The following is a 6,472-nucleotide window of genomic DNA, read 5'->3' as shown; positions in this document are numbered from 1 at the left end:
TCATCAGACAGACAGCATCTATCATGTACTTCTCTATCATCCTCACCGTTATACTGCTTACTACCCTAATTGAAAATAAATTACTTAAATGAAAATTTTCTTGTAGTGTAATTCAATACTCTGGTCTTTTAAACAAGAAATGGAGAATCCCCTCCCCAAGATAACTCGGGGAAAAAGCATTCCTTCTTCACCATCAACATCCAAAGCTGAAATTCTCATTAAACTACCCCTGATTTTTTTTACAGCACACACTTAAACTACGGTGTCAGTATTAATCAACTAGCTCTAATACATTAGTGCTTTTATGTATTTTGTGTATTACTCTTAGCCCCCATGAATAATATGTAGGACTATTATTGTTTATTCATACCTCCATACATGTGGATATATTACAAATCTAGTCCACATACAAATAAGCGTGTATTAAACTTCCCTTAATCAACTATGGTACATCTACTACTATTGACTGTACAATACAATTCTAATTCATATGAATATTGAATCATACTAGACATCCTTATTACATAGTGCATACATTCTTTCTTCAGACATAGCACATTTCTGTCAAGAAATCTCTTGTCAACATGGATATCCACTACCAAATTCTGGTTTCTTAATCTACCAACCTCTGTAAAATCATCATCCTGCTCAGGAGTACTACCCTCCTCATTCTGGATGCATAACACATGTGGGTGACTATTTTGAAAGGAAAACTGGCACCTGGTTCTTACATCAGGACATAAAACTAAGATCACCCACATATGCCCCTGCAATAAGTCATCTTGGTGGACTAAGGGCTACACCCTATTAACCTCTAATGAGGGCACTGTCATGAATTTGGTATTTTCAACTTTGGAGGCTGCTGCTGTAACTTACCACCAAGGAAGGCCTGGTCCCCTCTGAATCAGTGTAGATGAACTCAGATTTAATTCCTGCCAAATTAATTCTAGAAGCTGAGCTTATATTGAATATTCTGGCCTCACATAGTAACCATAGCTGTTAATTTATTCATGCTTAAAAGACGTAACAATTAAACAATAGGCACATAGGCTCATGCAGGTTTGCTCACTTTCAAGAACTTTTTTCTGATTAAATTCACAAACTTCTCCTCCCCTTATCACTGACTTTACCATCAATGAAGGTAAATGTATCCTTCCCAAATTCCAAAAACAAGAGACTAAACGTCAACACAGTTAAAACTCAAAAACCATATTTTAACAATGAATACCCCAAGAGCTACCCCTCGGTTGATGAAATATTCCTAAAAATTCTTAAGACCCCCCAAATCAAGCCTCCATTTTATATAATGAATGCAATAATTAGATGCCCACCCTAAATTATGAGTAATCCTCTCAACCAAATCTCTGCCAATTGAAGTTTAGACTCAGAATATTCAGAACTATTAACAACTATTTATATTTACTTCTTTCCTTCTCATATTCTAATTTCAGACTTAATTATTTGCACAGTTAATATAGCTTAATCATTTCAAAGAAAGCCACTGAAAATGTCTAGACAGGTCTAGACAATCCCATGAACAAATAAATTTAAACCTGGCCTTTCTAGTAGATCTTAGTAAGGTTACACAAGCAAGCATCCCCGCTCTGGTGAAAATGCCTTATAGATCACCCGGATCAAAAGGAGTAAGTACCAAGCATGAACAAACGCAGCTCAAAACACTTTGCTCAACCACTGACCCTCGGGAAATAGCAGTGATAAATATTTAGTAATAAATGAATATTTCACTAAGCTATACTGATATCTAGGGTTGGTCAATTTCATGCCAGCCACCGCAGCCATATGATTAATCCAAGCTAATGAAACTCTGTGTAAAGAGTGTTTAAAGTCTGCCCTCAGTAAAGCTAAATTCCATCTAAGTGGCAAAATAAACTCCAGCTGAAATAAAATACACTATGAAGGTGGTTTTAATATCCTGAAGACACAATAGCCAAGACCCAAACTGGGATTAGATAACACACTACGCTCAGCCCCAAACTCTAATAGTTACATTAACAAAACTATTCACCAGAATACTACAAGCAACAGCTTAAAATTTAAAGGAGTTGGTGGTGCTTTATATCCCTCTAAAGGAGCCTGTTTTATAAACAATAAACCCCAATATACCTCAGCATCTCTTTCCCATAACCTATATACCCTCATCTTTAGCAAACCCTAAAAAGGTTCTTGCATAAACACAAGTATACACATACAAATGTTAGGTCAAGTTGTAGCTCATGAGGTGGCAAGAAATGGACTATATTTTCTATACCCAGAAAATCTCACAGTTACATTTATGACACCTAACAGCTCAAGGAGGATTTAGCAGTACACCAAGAGTAGATTGCTTTGTTGAATGAGGCCCTGAAGTATGCACATACCACCTGTCACCCTCCTCAAATATTATTATAGAAATTACTGTTACTGAAAACTCTCTGTGCACATATGGAAGAGATACATCATAAAATAGTAAGCATACTGAAAAGTGTGCTTGGACAAACCAAAGTGTAGTTTAACCCAAAACATCTGGCTTACACCCGGAAGATTTCATCACAACTTGAAGACTTTGAGCCAACTCTAGCCCCAAACCTCCCCAAAAATATTATCAAACAATCTTAATCATACCATTTACCTTAGAAAAAAAAAGTATAGGCAACATAAATTTTTACCCTGGCACAACAGTCGTAGTACCATAAGGAAAAGATGAAAAAACTGAGCAAAGCATTAAAAAGCAAAGACAAGCCCTTACACATTCTGAATAATGTGTAAACTAGAAATAACTTTACTCAGAGAACAATAGCCAAGTCCCCCAAAATCAGAAGAGCTACTCAAAAACGCTAAAAGAGCACATCCAACTATGTGGAAATAGAATGGGAAAATTCATGAGTAGCGGTGACAAGCCTGCTGAGCCTGGTGACAGCTGGTTGTCCAAGATAGAATCTTAGTTCAACTTTAAATTTACTCACAGTATTACTTAATCTCCCTGTAAGTTTAACTGTTACTCTAAATTGGGACAGCTCTTTAGACCTCAGGAAACAACCTTCGTACAAAGAGTACAAAATATTACCACCTTAATTGGTCCCAAAGCAGCCACCAATTAAGAAAGCATTCAAGCTAAACATCCAATTATCTTAAATTCTAATCACCATACTAAACTTTTAACATCACATTGGACTAAACTATTACTTAATATAAACAATAATGTTAATATAAGTAACATGAAAATATTTTTTTTTTGCATAAGCTTACATCAGACCAGAATAATTCACTGACAGCTAACAGCCAAATATTAGTAATTGATATAATGTGCACCCTATTATTTATACTGTTAATCCAACACAGGTATGCTTTGAGGAAAGATTGCAAAAGCTAAAAGGAACTCAGCAAATCTTACCCTGCCTGTTTAACAGAAGCATCACCTCTAGCATTACTAGTATTAGAGGCGCAGACTGACCAGTGAAAAATGTTCAATGACTAAGGTATCCTGAACGTACAAAAGTAGCATAATTACTTGTTCCCTAAATAGGAACTTGTATGAATGACCATAGGAGGGTTCAGCTGTCTCTCACTTTTAATCAGTGAAATTGATAATCTATCCATGAAGAGGCGGATATAAACAAATAAGATGAGAAGATCCTATAGAGCTTTAATTCATTAATGCAAATAAAACCTCAAAAGAGCCTGCAGGCCCTAGTGTACTATCCCTGCATTCAAAATTTGGGTTGAGGTGACCTCGGAGCCTAATTCAACCTTTGCACAACCTAAACTAAGACTACAGTAGTCTAAGCGAGTTGACACACATTGATCCAGTAATTTGATCAATGACATAAGTTGTCCTAGGGATAACAGCATAATCCTATTCTAGAGTCTATATCAACAGTAGAGTTTAAAACCTCCATGTTGGATAAGGACATCCTAATGGTGCAGACACTGTTAAGGATTCCTTTGTTCAAGGATTAAAGTCCTATGTGATCTGAGTTCAGACCAGTGTAACCCAGGTCAGTTTCTGTCTATTTAACGTTTCTCCTAATATGAAAGGACAAGAGAAATAGGACTCACTTCATAAAGCACCCTTGCCCAACAGATGACGTTATCTTAATCTAACATATCACCACACACACTACTCAAGAACAGGGTTTGTTAAAATGGCAGAGCCTGGCAGTTTCATAAAACTTTAAACTTTATAATCATAGGTTCAACTCCTCTTCTTAACAACATGCCCATAATTAACCTCCTCCTACTTTTTAGCACTCTAATTGCTATAGCATTCCTTACATTCATTGAAAAAAAATTCTTAGGCTATATATAACTGTGCAAAGGACCCAACACTGTAGGTCCCTATGGACTGCTTCAACCATTTGTTGATCCAATAAAACTTTTCACCAAAGAACCCTTACATCCCTCAACATCTACTATTACCCTTTACATTATTTCTCCAACTCTGGCCCTTTGTTTCACTCTCCTCTTGTGGACTCCCCTCCCTGTACCAGATCCTCTATTTAATTTTAATGCAGGCCTCCTATTTATACTAGCTACATGAAGCCTAGTTTTCTATCTATTCTATGATCAGGATGAGCAGCTAATTCAAATTATGCACTAATCAGTGCATTACCAGCTGTGGCCCAGACAATTTTATATGAGGTCACACTACCCATTATCCTGTTATTAGTTCTAATAATAAGTGTCTCATTTAGCTTATATGCACTCATCACAACACAAGAATTGCTCTGACTGCTCCTACCATTATGACCCCTAGCCATAATATGATTTATCTCCACACTAGAAGAAACTTTCCGAGCCCCTTTTGACCTAACAGAAGGAGAATCAGAGTTACTCTCAAGCTTCAATGTCAAATATGCCGCAGGTTCATTTGTCCTCTTTCTTATAGCAGAATACATGAATATGATCATAAAAATGCACTAACTGCTGCTATTTTCCTAGGAGAAATATAATATACATTCATCAGCACTCTATATCACAAATTTTATTACCAAGACCCTGCTTTTAACCACCCTGTTTTTATAAATTGGAACAGAATACCCCTGATTTAACTAAGAACAACTCATACATTTTCTATAAAAATTTTTCTATCACTTATACCAGCATTCTGCATCTCATATATTGCAATGCCTTTCCTAATTTCCAGTATTAAACCCCAAACACATAAGATATGTCTGACAAAAGAATTACTTTGATAGAGTAAACAATAGGCATTAAAATCCTCTTATTTCTAGAACTATAGGAATTGAGCCTACCCATGAGAATCCAAAATTCTCTGTGCTACCTATTACACCACAACCTAAAGTAAGGTCATCTAAATAGGCTATCAGGCCCACACTCTAAAAATGCTCATTATACCATTCCGATACTAATTAATCTATTAGTTCAACTTATTATCTTCATTAATATTTTCACAGAAACTCTTATCTCAATGCTAGGCTTACACTGATTTCTCATCTGAACAGGACTAGAAATAAATAAAATAGCTTTTACCTCAATATTAATTTAAAAAATAAATTTCTGCTCTACAGAATCAGCCAGAAAACATTTCTTTACACATAAAACCACATCGATAATTCTCATGATAGGTTTCATTTCCAATAACCTTTCCTCCAGTCAATGAACAACCATAAATGCTATTAATCAGGTTTATCCTTAACAATAATAACTGCCCTAGTAATAAAACTAGGAATAGCCCCCTTACTTCTGAGTCCAAGGTGACCCAAAGAACTTCTCTAATATCTGGCATGCTTCTCCCCGCATGAAAAAACTAGCCCAAATATTGATTATGTTTCAAATTTTTCATCAATAAACATTAACATCCCCATATCTATCAAGAATCTATCCGTTATAGTGGAAGCTAAGTACTTCCCAACTTATATGACACCATCTAACATGTGGGCAGAAACCAGGCAGAAGAGCTCTATCACCTGGGTACAGACTCAAGTGATGTGCCACCATGCCCAGTTTAGACAGGTATAAAGAAAATAAAAGAGAATCACACTACCTGGGTGCTGGGATCAGAAATATATAATGATTTCCTCCCTTGGCAGAGTCCAGGACAAAAGGTAGAGTCATGTCACATAGGTTTTCACTTAGTGATAGGTCACAATTTCTTCAGTTGGCAGGATGCAGGCAGGAGATGAGAGTCACATTACCTAGATGCCATATCTAGCAGTATGTCACAGTGTCCCCCATGAACATGGCACTGGCAGGGGAGAGATAAAACCTAGCCAATAGGCCCAGAGGTATGTAAAAGTATCCTCTGTTTGCAGATCCCAGGCAGAAGAGTCGCATTATCATGATTCTGACCTACTGATATATAACAATGCCTTACAAAAAGGAATTAAACCAAAAATGTTTCAACCCAGAGGTGCTAGGCTGAGGGATATGAGACAATCTCCTCATCTTTAAGGGTGACAACATTAATGGTTAGCTAGTTGTGTATATGAGAATCACAATCTATCCTGTTTGC

Source organism: Pan paniscus, chromosome Y (assembly GCF_029289425.2).
Source record: "Pan paniscus chromosome Y, NHGRI_mPanPan1-v2.0_pri, whole genome shotgun sequence".
NCBI lineage: Eukaryota > Metazoa > Chordata > Mammalia > Primates > Hominidae > Pan > Pan paniscus.
Note: the sequence above shows the minus strand (reverse complement) of the source record.